The 21,330-nt window shown below is 37.4% G+C and overlaps 1 pseudogene; it reads right to left on the reverse strand.

Annotated features, from left to right (window-relative positions):
- Nucleotides 1–21,330, reverse strand: part of LOC108712324 — a 43,899-nt pseudogene that overhangs the window by 14,041 nt on the left and 8,528 nt on the right.

A 21,330-nucleotide genomic window follows, 5' to 3' on the forward strand; every position in this document is an offset into this window, starting at 1 on the left:
ACATCCAATTCATCCATATCTTATCATAAGCCGGCATGCTGTTATTATGTATAGCTGACATGTATTAGATTCTCCATATTTCTTTATCTTTATCTTGGACTTCGTTCATCGTAGGGGCCATTCTCTGTTTCCACTTTAAACTTATAAGTCTCCTCGCCACTTTAAGTATGTGGTTCTTTAACCTTTGCTCTGCTTTGGTGTTACCAGTGAGGGGTTTGCCCAGTACATATACCCAGGGATCCAGTGGTATGTCCCGAAAGAGTACTCTACTCAAGAGTGCTGACATGTTCTCCCAGTAAAGGACGATTATTGGGCAGTACGACATCAGGTGGGCCAGGGTGCCTCGTTGTTTTCAGCTTCTCCAACATCTGTCTTTTGTGTTTCGGAATAAGGCATGAAGTTTATCTGGGGTGTAGTACCAGTTAATTAGGATTTTATACACGTTTTCTCTGTACCGAACACATGTAGAAGATTTTTTTGGCATTCTCCCATATTTCTTCCCATTCTTCATATGGCAAGTTAGTTGATAGGCTCTCTTCCCAGTAATGCATATATGGGTGTTTTGGAAAGGGGTCTGTAGGCAAAGTGACCAATATATGGTAAATGCTAGTGATCAGTTTCCTTTGTGTGGGCCCATCTTTGGCAATTTTTTCAAAAGGTTGAAGTGTTAAGTTAGCTTGTCCTGCTGTTTTGATGTAGTTTGAGATTTGTATATACTGGTAATATGGTATGTTTGTTTCCATCTTCTCCTGTATTTTCCACAGAGGTTTAATTTTGCCTGTTTCAGGAGTTACAATGTCCCATATGTGAAAGCTGTCTGGATTATGCCATATACGTTGGAGGGACATGGATTTTCCTGGTGGAAATTGTGAGTTGCCAGCGATGGACTGTAGCAGGCTTGGTCCGGATAGGAGATGTTATTGTTTGGTAGCTCTTTTCCAAAGCGATAGGGTAAGCTTAATTGAGACTAAGGGGCAACCACTAGGTATTGATGGGTGACTCTGCTCCCATATCACATTATTCAGGTGTATTGTTTGTGCCACTAAAGTTTCAAGCAGTGCCCATTTGCTGTATGGATTACAGGAAGTCCAATAAGTGATGTGTCTTAGGTGGGCCGCTAGGTAGTATTTTTTGATATCTGGTATGAACAAACACTTTCAAATTTAACCAATACCTTAACCACCTACATGTAGAACTTTTAGGTAGAATGGTTGGGATCAGCGGGCCACCATACACATACCAAAATTCATACAAACATAATAGACATGTGTATGGCCACCTTAAAGGACCAGTTCAGTGTAAAAATAAAAACTGGGTAAATAGATATGTGCAAAATAAAAAAATTGAAATATAGTTAGTTAGCCATATATGTCATCTATAAAGGCTGGAGTGACTGGACGTGTAACAGAATAGAACTTCAGCTCTCTAACTCTGAGTTAGTCAGCAACTTGAAGGCACATGGGACATAACTGTTCAGTGAGTTTGCAGTTGATCCTTAGCATTCAGCTCAGATTCAAAAGCAACAGATATGACACATGTGGCCTCCCCTCAAGGCACTGATTGGTTACTGCCTGCAAAGCAGGAAGTAGTGTTCTGGCTATTATGTTAGACATCTCCTCACTCCAGCCTTTATACATTTTTGGCTAACTAACTATACTGTCAGCCTATTTATTTACCTAGTTTTCATCTTTACACAAAACAATTCCTTTACGTCCCTACTACTATTACTAATAATAATTGGCTTTCTCGATTCAGAATAACTTGTACATAGGATCATTCTTCGGTATATATCCTCTGAAACGTTGCTAATAAACAAACAAAATAAAGTTTGTGACAGATTCCAGTAAAATTTCTAGCAAAATGAAAAGGTCCCATGATACATTACATAAATTCAGCTGGAATGCATGCTGTATTAGGGCAGACTCTAAATGCTACCTCTCTGAGGTAACAAGTCTAAACTGATATATAATGTAATCTTTTAACTGCCAGAAAATACACCAGAATGTGTCACTAATTCTACTTGTCTAATAAAATGTATGGCTGTAAACACCCAAAATATGGGGGGAATTACATTTTTCATAATACACAGTATAATCTGATCCCAACTTTATGCAGGAATACTTAGGGGCACATTTACTAAGGGTCGAATATCGAGGGTTAATTAACCCTCGATATTCGACCATCGAAGTAAAATCCTTCGACTTCGAATATCGAAGTCGAAGGATTTACCGCATTTAGTTCAATCGCACGATCGAATGAAAAATCGTTCGATCGAACGATTCTAAGAATTTTAATCCATCGATCGAACGATTTCGGAAATTGCTAGGAAAGCTTATGGGGAAGGTCCCCATATGCTAACATTGGTGCTCAGTAGGTTTTAGGTGGCGAACTAGGTAGTCAAAGTTTTTTTTAAAGAGGCAGTACTTCGACTATCGAATCGTCGAATAGTCGAACGATTTTTAGTTCGAATCGTTCGATTCGAAGTCGTAGTCCAAGGTCGAAGTAGCCAATTCGATGGTCGAAGTATGACAGGTCCACTTTAAATAAAACTAATAAGATAGTTCTGCCTCCAATGAGGATTATGGGTATCTTAGTTGGGATCAAGTACAAAGTACTGCTTTATTATTAGAGGGAAAAGGAAATATTTTTAAACCATGAAAAATAAATAAACAATTTAAAAGATCCCATACCTGTACATGCCAAAATATGGCCCCACAAGACTTCTCACTGAATTTAAACACAGCATCATAACATGTTATAAATACTTTTCTCTAGCTTATTTCCAAATAAAGCTTGTTTTTGTTTGTCTGGTACAAAAATCCACATAATATAAATTTCTTCTTTGCAGCACTGTTATCTCCCACAAAGACAAAATTCCAGAATACAAATGTAGGGAATGTTAAATATAAATGATGCATTTGGATTTTAATGGCTAACACTTTGGACTCTGCCAACAAAATTCACTGCCTGCATTTTATGCGTCTTTAAAGCCTCTAAATGAATCCTATAAAACCATATATTTTTGTCACACATTTGAAACCATACGTCCAGTGGAGAACAATTTTTAGCAGGGGTTTTCACTTTGACAAAAGACTGAACCTGATGAATGACTGATATCTACTATATTACTACAATAGGTACAACTATCCTTAAAAAGTGTGTCTAAATTTGCACTACTTCTATATTTTAATGTATACAGCCCTGTTGGTGTAGGTGTCCTACATTAATCAGACAGGTAAGGTTCAATGTGAATTAATGATATTACAACTACCTTTGTTCCTCTGTAAGTTCAAAAGCAGTAGTCCCATTTAACTGGCATTGTTTATGATAAGAGTTAACGCAGTCTCCATTTTCCTGATCTAATGTAGCAGACGTAGCTCTGTTTTGCTGAATATCCCATTGGCGTGCAGCATTGCAAATAGCCATTCGCCTTTTCTCCTAAACAAAAGCAGAACAACAAATCAGATTACTGCTTTTAGCAAAGTTAGAGAAAACAGATCTATATAAGTATGGTAATCAAGGAATTCTGCTCTACTTCACAGCACAGCAGTTTCCAGCATGTGGATCTGTGAGACATCACAAAACAGTTCATAAGCAGAGAATCTAGCCTGGTTAGGGTGAGACAGGCTAAAAGGAGCCAAAAAGCCCTTCACGTGGAGTGTAAAGCCTTCTGAAAACATAAGGTATTTACTTGCCTCATCCAAATGAAAAAATTGCCAATACCTGTGCTTACAGAAAACGGGGTGCTCCCAAATTTATTCAATGGTGCTTCATAACACTTAACAAACGAGTGAGTTAACACTGTATAGTGTGTGGATAGCAAATACATAAAGCAACCAATATTTAGTAATGTGACCAAGATGGTACAGATGTCTATAGGCCGACTATATATGTCAAGGTACATGATCTAGAGTCCTGCACGGAACCGATTTCTAAGACCCGGACCTGACCCTACAACCCGCAGCTTGAACCACGACCCGCATATTTACCTTTGAACTGCTACTCGCCTAGGTTAAGATTTTTACATTTTTCTACTTATATGAAAATAACATCACCTGCATCACTTGTCACTTTAATGAGACTGCAATCAGTAAATATTAGTGTGATAACACTAAAAACTGCAGCAGAACTTTTTTCTTTCTTGTTCGGAAAGGAAATTGAGATTTGGAGAGGGGTCTTTTTCTCTAAAGAGAAGTAAATTGAATGAACCTCAAAAGGGTTGTCTTTCCTTTTTTGATCAATTTGAGTTAAACCATCACATGGCATCTTGGTTACTGGGGTTTAAAACAATTCTGAGTAGGAAAAGGTAGGTAGCAAACAAAGTAGGTAGAGTGTTTTCTTCTCCTATCTCTTTCTTTTTATTTCGACAAGAGAGTAAGCTACTGTACCATCCTGCTTGCCTTGGAATTTTTTTCAGACATAACAGTAACAGTACTAGGGGTGCAGCTGTTGGTATGAAGCATCAGAAAGCAAGCACCGTGGAACCTGCTGTTTGTCTATATACATGCAAAAAAACATACTGTCTGTGTGAAAGAATAAAATATAAGTCCTAGATTTCAATAGCCTACACATTAAATATATTTCTGTTGTTTTACAATACAATAAAGTGTTTGCTGCAAAAGGCAGTTTCCCCCCCGGGAATGTTACCCAAATTATTAAAGCATGCAACCAATTTATATAGGAGAAATATGTATGGCTTTACTAATTAATATTCACTCTATATTATACATATTTGCAGAACATTTGTATTGGGTATTTATTTGATTTCTACAGGTCAAAGTATCTGTTAATGGCAGGATAATAAAATCAAATGGTTTCTAAATGGTTTCTTAACAACTGAACTTACAATTCACTGTCATGGTAAGCTCAAGCAATTAAAGAAAATCATTTAGGGCAGGACTACAAGCCCGATTCAGCCGCAATCCGATGCGCTGCGCAAAATCACAGGTGTCACATCGGATGCGACGGAAATAAGGTAAGTAATTCAATTGTCGCATCGTGTAGCAGCATCCGACAGTCGTGACGCACCGCATCAACAATGCGACACGATCCGACACTGCCATTACTTACCTTGTTTCCGTCTCATCCGACGTGACTCCTGCGATTTTTGCGCAGCGCGTCGGATCGCGGCTGAATCGGCCATGTAGTTCTGCCCATATAGTGGGTCTCCCTTTCAGTAAGGTGTTACATTAAAGTCAATAGCACATTGTATAGAATTCATACTCAACTGTCTAGGACTCTAGCTAAAATTACCACAGAGTATATTTTATTAATTTAATTGGTTTTTTAAATTCACTGAAATTAGTTCAAGCATAGCCAGTTGGCAGAGCTAAACTTCTCAGCTGAACAATGCTATTCATTGAAATCAGTAGTGATCCAAACTCCTGTCGATCCTGTGCAAGTGCACTAGACAAAGAACAAGGTCTTAATACTATGTTAATACTGCGCAATAATAGCCACATTAAGCATACACTCTGACAAAAGAACTTTAATGTATTCTGGCTTCTTCTTAAAGTGGATGAGCTAAGTTATAAAATAGAACCTTAGTAAAAATAAGACAAAATGGATTTTTTTTTACTTTACAGGGCTTCTGCTGGTTAAAATTGTGTTTTGCTGTTCTACCCATATGGGCCTTAAGCAGGGGTCCCCAACCTTTTGAACCCGTGAGCAACATTCAGAAGTAAAAGGAGTTGGGGAGCAACACAAGCATGGAAAATGTTCTTGGGGTGCCAAATAGGTGCTGTGATTGGCCATTTGGTAGCCCATATGTGAATTGTCAACCTACAGGAAACTCTGTTTGGCAGTGCACCTGGTTTTTATACAACCAAAACTTGCCTCTAAGCCTGGAAATTGAAAATAAGCTCCTGCTTTGAGGCCACTGGGAGCAACATCCAAGGGGTTGGAGAGCAACATGTTGCTCACGAGCTACTGGTTGGGGATCACTGGCCTAAAGAAACATTTATTACAGTTAAGTGAGTTACATTAGGTATAAAGTTTGGAACAAAACTACTATTAGAGCATTAAATCTGTCGTTATATAAGAAACAGGTTTCTTGAGTGTTCCAGATGTTATTACTTAAATATTCCCCCAAACTTGTGTACCCATTTTAATAAAGTAAAATGTCCTCTATAATAGGGAACAGTAATTAAAATAAGGTCTATAATTTTTTCTAAACCAATTCTGAGAAAAAGGTCAAGAAACCCCAATATAAACTGTTGATTATGGGTGATCTCTATCCTGTTCCCTATGCTTCAAATTGTTGGACAGTAGTAGTTTATTACAATGGACAAAGGATTATTCAGATTTGTTGAACAGCTGGTGAACTCCACATTAAAATGAAATGCTATTAAATACTGTACCTTACTTTTTGTTCCAGACACATCAGTATTGCAGACATGTAAACACTTCTGGCCTTTCCAGTATGGTGTCCAACTCATTTGCCATACACTGTACGACCACCTTTCTATTGTTTAGCTTGTTTGGCCGAACAGTTGGAGGTGAAAAGGAGTTGTCGTCCCTAACCCTAAGTGTAAGTGCCTCTTCTGTCGATGCAACATGCACTGGTCAAAGGTACATCAGCAGATGAAAATTTCAAACTGTCCTGATCAACAAACTAACAGATATCCATAGTGCATAGATATTGCTCATGACAGTAGGGGCACCAGATATGTAGTAAGTGTATGGCTCGCTTTAGTTAAGTAAGAACCTGTGGAAAAACCTATTTAGGACTGTGGGCCAGCTGGACAGAACTACTCTCTGTTATGTTGTATAAAGTTTTAGATTGGGTGACAAATGCATTCCTTTTTTAACCTAATTTCTTATTAGTGAAATCCAGAAAATATATTATAGGGAGATCCTCAATAATAGCTCAGCTAAAAAAAAGAAAAACTTTCAAATGGCTTGAAGTCTTTTTTGCAAGTGCCTTTGTTCCTATTTGTCTATCAGCAAATATTTCAAGTCAGCAGGAAAGAATAGCATTATTTTTGTTTAATAGTGTATTTTTAAATTTAAGTAAATATTTTTTAAACTGTATCCACAGAAGAGTCAAATGGTCATGTATATAGTAACAAAGTTAACTCTGAACATGACTGCTTCATTGTTAATGCAAAATGATCTAAAAGGGACACAGATCAGAATATTTACATCTGATTTGATTTGAGTGAAGTAATTCCCTTTCCCACACAATGATGGTGACTTTACCCCTATACAGAATGAATGGTATGGTTATATGCTATCTGGAAGTGAGTGCCATGCTTAGGTCCATAAGCAATAGGCAATTAAAAAACAAAGAAATGCATGTTTACTCATTTCAGGCATTTATTTGTGCAAATTCACCAAAATCATTTCCAAACCGTGTTAAATTAATTCATTTGTTACAAAGCACATGGCAGTGTCTCATCATTGTCTCCATACCTCATGCAAGCCACACTTAGCTAACGCGTTCGGCACCATTGGGTGCTTCCTCAGAGCAGGTGTGGCTGTTACATGTAGCATTCCTTATATACAAGAGATTCTTTAAAACATGCTCCCAGGATATAATATATACATGTTAACTCCCTGAAATCTGAATAAACTAGTTACTCCTAACTGGGAACAATACAAGTATATAAAAGACGTTAACAAGGAATGCAAACCTATGTATTGGTAATATACCATTACTGTTTCTAAAAAATATATATCTACTTACACAGTAGTATTAATAAATACTATTGCCCATATGTGATAATTAGCAATAATACAACCTTGATACCTAATTAACCAACATATATCATATATAAATAGGGATATAAATATAGATATTAAAAAATCGAAATATAGATACAAAAATACAAATATATATACACGAGATATATACACATAAGATGTGATTTTTGACAAATAAATCAACACGAATTCACCAAAACTACAGTGAGTGCTGATCTTCTTTTCATATATATATATATTTATATATATATATATCTCTCACGGCATAAGGTTTTCTTGAAAGTCCTTTACTAGATCATATAAACATCTACGCGTTTCGGTACCTCATGGGACCGTCATCAGGATGTGCCTCTATATATATATATATATATATATATATATATATATATATATATATATATATATATATATATATATATATATATATATATATATATATATATATATATAATGTGCAATACAATTCCAAAGTTTATGTCTGCATATATCAGAGTGCATATTGCTTTTTTTAAATCTCCTGATAACCTAACACCACCTCCAATTTCCAAAAAAGAAATTCCATAGTGATGTAAGAAATGGTTGTAACTCAAAGTGACTATTCATTCCCTCAGGTATTACGGATCTCAATTTAAATATCCAATATGACTCAAATCTTAATAATTTAGTTAGTTTTAACTTGCCTCCAATTTTCTCGTCCACTACATCAATTCCAAACATTTTTAAAGCCTGAGAGGACCCTCTATGAATGGCTTAATAATGTTTAATAATTGAGCTATCTTCCCCTTTTTAATTGATACTCCTTAAATGTTCTCTTAATCTAACCCATAATTGCCTGACAGTACGTTCCACATATAGGGCACCACACTAACATTTATTGACTTTACCCCTGGCAAGGAAAGAGACTATAATGTATTTAACTTAAAATGTAATTTATGCATTTTAAAATGCAGCAATGCAATGTAAGCAGCTTTAAGTCTGGTCTTAAGTTTTAACCATTTTAGTGCTAGTGGATCTTCATTAACACATCACAGATCTAGGACACTCGCACCGGGAGCTCACTCCGGATGTGAGTGTCCTAGTGCTAGCAGAGGGCAATTAAAAAAAAAAACTACTGTTACCCCCCAACCGGAGTGCGGGATAATATTTTTGGCCAACATGTGCCCTTTAACAAGTGGATCTCTCTTCAATATGCTCACCCTGAGGTGGGCGATATCAGTCTGATCTGATTGTGGACTCTTGGGCCCAACAATCAATGACAGGAATGCAGGTGGTTGGAGGACCACATCAATGATAACACGAGACACTCTGAAATGTTATGAACAAGAGTTGGAATAATATATATTATAAAATCCTGATAAACCCAATGTCAGATAGTATGCAGGCAGCAATTAAGATGGACATCCCAGTTGCTGCCAGTTTTGAAAGTTATACATTTTTGTTAGCCAATTTAATTGAAAAATTATGTTAGTAACAATTGAGACACATTGTGAAGACATTAGACTGTTATTTGGCTATGCACAGTTAACTGTTAAAAAATATCTTTTCACTTTTTATTTCATTTTGACAGAGATGGTTAATGTGCTTTGTATGATATTTTGTATTTAGAAGTCATTATAACCTATTGTAGCTAAATCAATTTTTAACATTGGTACGTGGCACTGAATTGTACGAGGTGTAGATGGAGACACAACTGTATTTCCATATCAGTTACTATATGTTGCAAACATAAAAATAAAGCTTTGTCATTTTGAATTGACAAATGGCCTGGGTGCACTCCTACATTAAATGCAGTGGGATTTCAGGGCCTGCATATAACATAATCTTATATATTAGACATATGTCATATCTTCTATAGTGCATCTATCTATCTATCTATCTATCTATCTAATGTATATATCTATCTAATGTATATATATATATATATATATATATATATTTATATATATATATATATATATATATATATATATATATATATATATATATATATATATATATATCCTATATAATAAAGTTCAAGTGTCTCTGCGTCCAGTCCCTGTGTCCGTGGGATTGCGCTACTGCGCATGTGCCCCACGGACCGTCTCCCATTGGCTACACCGTAACACTAGAATAGGCTGTGGTGTAGAAGCAAAATCAATGAATGGAATAAACAAGCGGCGGTGTGAGGAAGAGGGACAGAGATTCCCTACAGCTTTCCTTACATTAGGAATGAGCCTGTATGACGATATAATGAGCGACTGGCGGGTCTCTGGTTACAACATTAGACATTGCTAAGAACCTGTACCTTAGACCCGGCTATAGCTCCTCATCATTACTGTCCCGCTCCCCCTCACTACACACGGACTGATAAAGGTACAAGTAGTACAGAGAGGGAACAAACTGTTCGCTTTTACCTACTGCCGTCACTTCTCTGCTCGCTCTCACGTGTGGTCCTGGCAGACTTCCGTGGTGTCGCACTGTAATGACGTCACCACTCGGCCTGCAGCGCGTGGCAGTAAACTGGAAGTTCCGGGGAAGGGAGCTCTGGGAGAATGTGCGATTCTTCAGAAGAGATAGGCTTGGCGGGGGAGAATGACTTTATATGCCGTGTTTGTGCCTCAAAAAGGCTGTAAATTACCAATTGGCCCTGTTACCAAAATCTATTCGCTGCCTTTATTGATTAATATAATCGCATCTTTCCGCAGAACTGCTATTGGGAATAGCAAATGGTGTGTGTTTATCAGGATATTAGACGTCACTGAGGGGTTGTTCTGTGACCATATAAAGGCACAAGGCTGCAGGCTGAGTTATACAGGGAACTCTGAGTATCATTCATGTATTATAAGGGATAATGTACCCCCTACTGTAAATGATAAGGATATTAGAAGTCACTGAGGGGTTGTTCTGTGACCATATAAAGGCACACGGCTGCAGGCTGAGTAATACAGGGAACTCTGAGTATCACTCATGTATTATAAGGGATAATGTACCCCCTACTGTAAATGATAAGGATATTAGAAGTCACTGAGGGGTTGTTCTGTGACCATATAAAGGCACAAGGCTGCAGGCTGAGTTATACAGGGAACTCTGAGTATCACTCATGTATTATAAGGGATAATCTACCCCCTACTGTAAATGATAAGGATATTAGAAGTCTGTGACCATATAAAGGCACAAGGCTTCAGGCTGAGTTAAACAGGGAACTCTGACTATCACTCATCCTATATTATAAAGTTCAAGTGTCTCTGCGTCCAGTCCCTGTGTCCGTGGGATTGCGCTACTGCGCATGTGCCCCACGGACCGTCTCCTAGCGACGTAGATAGACGCGCAACGGACTACATATGTTCTAGCGCCCGTTAATTTAACGGGCTTAATGTCTAGTATATATATATATATATATATATATATATATATATATATATATATATATATATATATATATATATATATATATATATATATATAGTCCGATAGAAAAGCGTGCACTCACAGGTCTTATGCAGAGAAAAGGTGTTTTATTCAGCAAAAAGTACTGCTAATGTTTCGGCTACCACTCTAGCCTTTCTCAAAGTGCATTACACAAACATTTTAAACATGTTGTGGCGGAAAGGCGGGGATAACAATGTCATTATGTGTCAGTGTGGTGCAGACGAACGGTTAAACAACATTACATAGAAAAATTTCAAAGGAAAAAAAGGAGGAAAAAAAAAGTAACGAAAGCAAACAAAAAAAAAATACACTGGCAGATTGCACCCAGGCACATGCCGGCTTCCACCTACTCTACTATTTAAAGAGGTAGTTGTTACAAATGAGTTTTGAATACATTTTTTTCAATGTAGAAACAAAATGTTACATAAATTATGTTTTCCTGTGCCCAGCTGCATGCAAATAAGAATATGTTCTCATAACAGTAAAGTGAAAGTTGATCATCAGTCACTGTCCATTCTGGAAATATCACTGTGTGTGATGTTCAACTTGGAGAGAGTCTTCTGTTTATAAGTGAAAACAGTGATAAAGGCAGTAGCACAAAAACTATTGAGAGGTTCTGACCTGATTTAGAAGTATAGATATGCTGAGGCTGAGGTCAGCACTGAAATAGCTGTTCATATTTTTATAACCCGTTAAACTTAAAAAGACAAAATTACCTTTATTAAGGCCTGCTTATGGCTTTCACGCTTCTTCTCATCCTCTTTTCTTGCCAGAACAGATGCGGTACGTCTTTCTTCTTCCTAATAGTGTATACAACATTTGTGGGTTTAGATATTCATCATGACTAGTTTGCAGAACAAAATAAATAAAACATTTGAAGGCAATAGGCGATGCAGTTACGTATAAAGTTGTAAAAGACAGAAGTAATTCTTTATATGGAAATCAAAATAACAGTTCATTTACTTACCCTACACATCAAAATTAGTCTAATATGAGTAAAGCAGCATCACAACATACAATCCCTTACATATAATTTACCTCAGAAGGCAAAGAATCTGAAGTATGACTGAATTTATATCTGCATAAACACACAACAGGTATGGGATCTGTTATCCAGAAACCCATTATCCAGAAAGCTCCGAATTACTGAAAGCTGTCTCCCATTGACTCCATTTTATCCAAATTTTAAAAAATGACTTCCTTTTTTTCTGTAAGAATAAAACAGTACCGTCTACTTAGTCCCAACTAAGATATAATGAATCCTTATTGGAAGCAAAACCAGCCTATTGGGTTTATTTTATGTTTACATGATTTTCTAGTAGACTTTAGGTATAAAGATCCAGATTATGAAAAGATCCATTGTCCGGAATACCCCAGGGCCCTAGCATTCTGGGTAACAGGTCCCATACATGTACAATGTTTTTTAAGAAGGACATATATTAACCCATGTATCAATGTTAAATTATTCAGAGTGATCTTTTGAGCACTTTTGTAATGCCAACTTTTTTATATAGATGCCAAAAGAAAAATACATTTGTATAAGAAATAAATTCGACCCAGGACTTTTTTTTATTTTATATCCTGCCAACAGAGTAGATGACTTTGTTTGTTCTTCCTGCCAACTGATATCCTGTTAATAGCTGAGCATTTTTTTTTATAAAATAAATCATCATGAACTAATTGAGTTTTTATTGATGCAATAGCTAAGAAACCTATGCCAACATTTGGTTTTGAGCAGGAATCTTATGAACATATTTACTGTAGACTGCCTTTAACTAAGGTGGTTTAACTTACAAATATATAAGAAGTATGCACCAGCTAAATTGCTGCATTTTAAACATAATAAAGTAAAGAAAATATCCTGCCTATTTGCCTCAGTAGTAATAGTTTTAAATTTCCAAATAAAAGCCATTAATAACATGGTCCCTCTATATATAAACTAAACTTACAGCATTCTCAATATATTTTATAGGATATTGTTAGAGCAGCCATAAAGGTTTAATGCAATAAAATTTCAAATTTAGATGCTGAAAATATTGTAGAGCATATAAGCTGCATTGTGTCAGCATTAATATTAAACATGCATTACAAGAGCAGCTATAAAACTACAGGATTCATTCATTGTCACTGGTAACTGCTGTTCAGTTCCACTGTCAGTCAGCATCAAAACGTGCCCATCTCGTGATGTATCACTACTTAGAACTGACCAAAGAAATGGCAAATAACTTATCTGTTCACTAACATCATTTTCTGACCAGCAAAACACCATAAGACATAAGATCTGGAAAAATTTGCAGAGTAAAAACTGCTAATACAGTATCTTAAAAACAAATAAATACAGTCAGACCTCAATTTTACCTATACTGATTTTAGGTTTTCCCCGATTTTACACTTTTTTTGAGGTCTCACCAATGTATAATTCATATCGCATTTTCCCTATCTTACATTTTCCCAGATTTTACACCATTTATTTTCTGGTCCCCAGAAAAAAAGTTCTACTGCAAGTAAATTGCAAAAGCCATAAGAAGAGCACTCTGAGCAACCAGTAAGCAATTTGAAAGTAAGAATGAATAAATATTAGAAGGCCAGAACTGAAATTTAAACAATAACACATTAAGGGGCAGATTTATCAAGGGTCGAATTTCGAAGTGTAAAATACTTTGAAATTCGACCATCGAATTAAAATACTTAGAATTTCGAATATCAAATAAGTATTTTTCACCGAATTTGGCCATCGAACGATCGAAGTAAAATCATTTGATCGAACGATTCAAACGGTTTTAGAGTACGATCGAACGATTTTACTTCGATGTGTAAAGACTTAGAAAATGGTTGTAGAAGGTCCACATAGGCTAACATAGCACTTCGGCAGGTTTAATTTGCCGAACTATTGAAGTCGAAGTTTTTTTAAAGAGACAGTACTTTGATTATCAAATATTCGAATATTTAAACTATTTTACTTCGAATCGAATTCGAAGTTGTAGTATCCTATTCGATGGTCGAAGTATCCAAAAAAATTACTTTGAATTTCGAATTTTTTTACTTCAAAAATTCCCTCGAATTCACTTCGACCCTTGATAAATCTGCCCCTAAGATTAAAAGTATAAAGTAAGCCTCACAGTTAAGCTATTCTTTTGTTACCCATAATATTTGCAGTTGTAGGCCAGAAAGAGGTAGAAAAAGAAAGAAAATTATTCATAAACCACAAAATATAAATTTAAAAAATTCTTAGAATAGGTCCATCTATAATATAGTGTATATTTAAACACTAAAGATTATTAATTATTTTTATGGATTTATTACTGATATATTGGTATAAAATTATGAATTTAGTTATCTTTTTTATTGCTGTGCTGATAACCTAGCACAAATAAATATTCCCTTGTACTTCCAGGTATAATTTTGGAATTGTTTGAGGCTTCTTAATAGATATGCATCTCTGCCTAGAATTTAGAATCTGTCTTTTAACAGAACTCTCCATTTAGCAAGAGAAATGGCAAGTAACAATCTTTACAGATTGCCAGTCTTATTTTAGCCCTTTTGGGCCATCTAGTGTTTGCTAATAATATGGCATAGGGCCTATTTACAATGCTGTGTGTCATAAATATTATTGTCACATAAAACCAGGGATAACTGAACGAAATGTGTCATTTTTAAAACACTCTGCATATGCAAATTAGGATTCGGATTCGGTTCGGCTGGGCAGAAGGATTCAGCCAAATCAGAATCCTGCTGGAAAAGGCAGAATCCTATATCCGGTGAATCCCTAATTTTTATCTGCAGTCTTGAGATCTGCTAGGCTTACAGTCCAGCGGTTAACTAAAAATCCAATGGGAAGTAATTCTAAGTCATTGTCCTTTTGTTTCAGAGTTCTGCTGACAACTAAGTGAAGGAATTGCCACAGTTTTCTAAGGCCCCATGTCAACGAGTATCACATCTTTAAAAAATCTAACATTAATGTCATACTCTCAAAATCTGAAGAAAAAAAAATGTGTATTTGTCAGTAAAGACCAAATTCTCACTTACAGGCCTAAGAAAACAATCTTTATGTAGACTAGAGCAACTCCTTCCCACTAGTTATCAGCCTTGGTTTAAAATGACAGGAAAAGGTCAGTGTGACCTCAGAGAGAGTCCAGGGAGCTACCAGGTATGGGAGAGCGGGGCTGTATTGGGTCTGCGACACAGTTTGGTTTTAAAGTGTACAATTAGACTACAAGATGCTGATCGCTTGTATTGCATGGTTAAGTAAGTAACAAGTCCAGGACCAGACATAAGTCACAAATATTGACTACTGATCCAGTACTTCAAGATTATACCATAGTTCAGGGCTGTCCAACTGGCGGCCCGTGGGACGATCCCCTTGTGTGGCCCCCCACATGAAAGTCGGTCTGCTGTGTCTGCTTACCATGTGTAAACTTTAAAAAGTACCTCTACAGAGATTAACTGCCCTGCATTGTTGAAACCTCAAATTCAGACTGTAATACCCTGTATTGTTCACACATAAAATCCTCCCTACATTGTTGATGTTTGCTCACCTGTAGGGTCACCAGCATTGTGTCACTATTTGTAGCACAGTATGAACTGTTCATCTTAGATTGGTCCTGATAGGTTTCCCTCCCTGTGTGTGCCATAATCTGTCTGCCCCATGCTCCCTGTGTGTGCCATAATTTGTCTTCCCCATGATCCCTGTGTGTGCTGTACTCTGCCTGCCCTTTGTTCCCTGTGTGTGCCATACTCTCCCACCCTATGCTCCATGTGTGTGCCATACTCTGCCCACCCTATGCTCAATGTGTGTGCCATACTCTGCCTTCCCTATGCTCCCTGTGTGTGCCATATACTGCCTGTGTGTGCCATACTCTGCCTGCCCTATGCTCTCTGTGTGAGCGTTACTCTGGCTGCCCTATGCTCCCTGTGTGTGCCATACTCTTCCAGCCCTATTCTCTGTGGGTGGGCCCTGCCAGCCCTATTCTCCCTGGATGGGCCCTGCCTGCCCTATGCTCCCTGTGTGTGCCATACTTGCCCTATTCTCCTTCGGTGTGCCATACTCTGCCTGCGTGTGCCCTGCTCTGCCTGTGGAAAAGAAGCCTGGTATTTGTTCTGAGGGTTTGTTAGCATTTGGAAATTATTGTTAGGGGTCCCTAAGGTGTTTAATCATGTGCTGGGGGTACTGTGTTATCCACAGGGGAGGAGGAAGCATATGGATTTAAGGGTATGTCTTAATATGAATTAAAGGAAAACTATACCCCCAAATTGAATACTTGAGCAACAGATAGTTTATATCAAATTAAGTGGCATATTAAAGAATCGTATCAAACTGGAATATATATTTAAGTAAATATAATAAATTAAGTAATTGCCCTTTTACATCTCTTGCCTTGAACCACCATTTCATGATGGTCTGTGTGCTGCCTCAGAGATCACCTGACCAGAAATACTACAACTCTAACTGTAACAGGAAGAAGTGTGGAAGCAAAAGATAGAACTCTGTCCGTTAATTGGCTCATGTGATCTAACATGTATAGTTTGTTTGGTATGTTTGTGTGCACTGTGAATCTTACGATCCCAGGGGGTGGCCCTTATTTTTTAAAATGGCAATTTTCTATTTATGATTACCCAATGGCACATGGTACAAAAAAGTATATTACTATGAAAATGGTTTATTTACATGAAGCAGGGTTTTACATATGAGCTGTTTTATGCAATATCTTTTATAGAGACCTAAATTGTTTGAGGGGTATAGTTTTCCTTTTTTCACATACGAGTGATATCCCTGCAGTGGGCACCAACCATTTGGTTTTTTGGTGTGTTACCACAATTAAAGTGGACAGGGTCTTGTGATAGTGGGTGTGGTTTAAAAACAGGGAGTGGTCAACACTGTCTTCCATTATTGGCCCTCCACCACATAGGCCAGAAATATTCCGACCCTCAATATCACAGAAGTTGCATAGCACTGCCATACTTGACGCAGAAGTTCTGGAGAAGCTGGCTTCATGACACAAAATGTGTACATGATTCAAATGTTCAAAGGGAGCCCTGACCATACTGCCTAGTCTAGACAGATGTACAGGCTATCTTGCATCTTTTGCATCTAAGAACCAGCAAATCAGCACATACCAAAAACATGCTTGCATCTAACAGATATCAGAAACTCATTTATATGCTCATTTAGAGCATAAAGTCCACCAACAGACTGTATTAATAAAGGGCAATAATATGCAAACAGAAACAGATAGTCTTATGTGTGAATAAAATACAACATGCAGAAACATATTTACACATGTAAAAGGAGGAAAAATGAATTGGAACAAAAACATTCACAGACTAAAATTGCTATAATACTATTTAAAAGAATGAGGGTAATTTATATTGCCAGGTTTGTTAATTCTTAAGACAGACAACCTTTTCATCCACATACTACAAACACTTAGAGGCTGAAGGATCTCCTCTTTTTGGAAAAGTATGATCAGTCAATATCTGCCCTGATGAAGTGACTGAATATAGCAAGAGTTATCTTAGCAGCCAACATGTTATGGCACGATCATTTTTGGAAAAGGACAGCTAAAGCCACAGTACAGGTATGATATATGTTATACGGAAACCCATTATCCAGAAGGCTCCAAGTTACAGAAAAGCCATCTCCCATAGACTCCATTATAATAAAATAATCCAAATTTTTTAAAAGTATTTCTTTTTTCTCTGTATTAAAAAAACAGTAGCTTGTACTTGATCCTAACTAAGATATAATTAATCCTTATTGGATGCAAAACCAGCCTACTGGGTTTATTTAATATTTACATGATTTTCTAGTAGACTTAAGGTATAAGGATCCAAATTATGAAAAGATACGTTATCCGGAAAACCCCAGGTTCTGAACATTCTGGATAACAGGTTCCATACCTGTATTATGAGGTTAATGAATAATCTGCACCATTTTTATACTAAAGATTTATCCTCACTGTGATCCTCTTCATATCCAGCTGTTATAGCTGCAGCATATGTCCGAGAATGGTCTGCCTGTACCATGACTCTTGAGCTATAGGATTGCCATCAAGCGCGACATCTGAAAGCGATGTTGAATCAGCAAGGCACAGGATGTCATTAATTCTGCCCAAAAGATAAAGAGTGTCAAGTATTTATATAAGGAACACATAAGCTTTTCATACTTGCTAATATGCCATGTTGGGTTTTTCCCATGATTTATAAATTTCTTAGTAATGCATATACAAAGATAAAGAGAGTCAAGTATTTATATTATAAACACATAGGGGGGAATTCACAAAAGTGACGGTAAAATAAGTAACCCCAGAAGTGGCGGTCGACAAATTTGTAAAATGTCGTACGAACGGCAAATTCACAAAGGCAGATGTTGCCATCTCTGAATGTCTCGTAAGTCTGACAATTTTCTAAAATGTTGTATATCTTTTCATCGTACAAACGACATTTACCAAGACTTTTCAAAAGACAATTTGACCGACATTTTCATTTTGGAGAGCCTAAAGTGTCTGAAAAATTGTCGGTAAAAAAAATGAGTTTACGAGTAATTCATAAAAATGTTGGGAAAAGTGGCACCCAAAAACCACACCCACTTTTAACGACACTAATTCAAAAGTGTCGTACATGTCGGAAAATTGCTGGAGAAATGCTCTGTGAATTTGTCGGCTGTGTCTACGACACTTTCTACGACATTTTAAAGACATTTTTTCGTTCCCGACACATTTGTGAATTCCCCCCATAGAGATGGGCGAATTTGACCCGTTTTGTTTCGGCAAAAATTTGCTGCCGGCAAAATGACGCCGACGCCCATTAAAGTCAAATAATTTTTGTTGCGCGCGGCAAACAAGTCTATGTATGCATATACAGTCATATGAAAAAGTTTGGGAACCCCTCTCAGTCTGCATAATAATTTACTACACTTTCAACAAAAAATATAACAGTGGTATGTCTCTCATTTCCCAGGAGCATCTGAGTACTGCGGTGTTTTTTGAACAAAGATTTTTAGTGAAGCAGTATTCAGTTGAAATATGAAATTAAATCAAATGTGAAAAACTGGCTTTGCAAACATTTGGGTACCCTTGTAATTTTGCTAATTTGAATGCATGTGACTCCTCAATACTGATTTTTGGCAACACCAAATTGGATGGATTAGCTCATTAGCCTTGAACTTCATAGGCAGGTGTGTCCAATCATGAGAAAAGGTATTTAATGTGGCCAATTGCAAGTTGGGCTTCTGTTACAGCACGGGATCCTCAAAGCAACTCTCAAAAGATCTGAAAACAAAGATTATTCAGTATCATGGTTTAGGGGAAGGTTATAAAAAGCTATCTCAGTCAGTTTCAACTGTAAGAATGTAACCAGGAAATGGAAGGCCACAGGCACAGTTGCTGTAAAACCTAGGTCTGGCATGCCAAGAAAAATACAGGAGAGGCATATGCGGAGAACAACCCAAAGATCACCTCCAAAGACCTGCAAGAACATCTTGCTGCAGATTTTGTATCTGTACATCGTTCTACAATTCAGAGCAATTTGCACAAAGAACAACTGTATGGCAGGGTGATGAGAAAGAAGCCCTTTCTGCACTGACACCACAAACAGAGTCGCTTGTTGTATGCAAAAGCTGATTTAGACAAGCCACAGTCATTATGGAACAAAGTGCTTTGGACTGATGAGACAAAATTTTAGTTATTTGGTCATAACAAAAAGCGCTTTTCATGGCGGAAGAAGAACACCGCATTCCAAGAAAAACACCTGCTACCTACTGTCAAATTTGGTGGAGGTTCCATCATGCTGTGAGGCTGTGTGGCTAGTTCAGGGACTGGGGCCCTTGTTAAAATCGAGCGTCGGATGAATTCAACCCAATATCAACAAATTCTTCTGGATAATGTTCAAGCATCAGTCACAAAGTTGAAGTTACACAGGGGTTGGATATTCCAACAAGTTACAACAACGCCACCTGCTGGTCATTTTCTGACCAGTCTAACCACCAAGTAGTCAAGGATGTTGTCAGGAGAAAGAAAGAGGGCTGTTGCATGTTTTTCTGGTTAGGAAATATTTGAAAGCGGTTTCCAATTTTTCTCCTAACCAGAAGAACATCCGAGCAGCCTCTTTCTATCTCCTAACAACTTCCTTGACTACTTGGTATTCAAACTGGTCAGAAAATGACCAGCAGGTGGCGCTGTTGTAACAGAATTCATTGATTTTAATAATACATGAATCCTTTAATATCTCGGAATAAAAAAAACAATAAATAATGAATGTACATTGCAAAAGTTCTAAGAATAGCACTCTCATCAATTCTACATTCACTTGTTTTAAAGGTTTACTTTTCCTTAAACGTTATTGGAAATCCCCCTTTTAAAGCAATTATTTTTTAACTTTTAGGGGGTTGTTTATTAAAGTCAGATTTTTTACTGGTTGGACTCAGGGCCGGAACTAGGGGTAGGCAGAATAGGCGCCCGCCTAGGGCGCAATCATGATGGGGGGCGTACTTTTAAGGGGCTTTTGTTTTCTTTTTTTTTTAACCCTGGTTTGCTTGACCTTTAATAGTTTTTCAGTTTTATAAACTGCCTATTCCAACCCCCTCTTGCCCGTGATTTGTACTGCGGGCACTCCTCACCTCCCTCTTGGCAGCTGCTTCCACAGGTACATATTTGTGGGCAATATGGTGGATTTTTGGCTCCTGCTGGCACAGATACATATTTGGGGCAATATGATGGATTTTTGGCTCCTGCTGGTACAGATACATATTTGGGGCAATATGATGGATTTTTGGCTCCTGCTTGCACAAGTACATATTCGGAGGCAATATTGTGGATTTTCTGGCTTCTGCTGGCACAGGTTCAGATTGGGGGCAATATGAGGGATTGACTGCTGCTGGCACAGGTACAAATGGTGGTAATATGATAGGCACTGGCACAGGTACATGAGGCAACATAATGGCGACTGGCACAAGTACAGGGGGCAATATGAATGGTAAGGTGGGAAATGGTAATGTCGGACTGGGTGGGGGGGGGTTCACTGATTGAAGCCCTTGCCTAGGTTGCCAAAATACCTTGGACCGGCCCTGGTTGGACTTTTAGGAAAAATTACATTTATTTCTGAGAAAAGAAAACTCGTCAGCACTCCCAATGCTGATTTTCTTAGCAGGCAGAGAATTAACCTCAATATTTCAATAATTGTTTCTAAACTACTGTATATCACACGATTTCGTGTAGTGTA

This window comes from Xenopus laevis, chromosome 3S, assembly GCF_017654675.1.
Source record: "Xenopus laevis strain J_2021 chromosome 3S, Xenopus_laevis_v10.1, whole genome shotgun sequence".
Lineage (NCBI taxonomy): Eukaryota > Metazoa > Chordata > Amphibia > Anura > Pipidae > Xenopus > Xenopus laevis.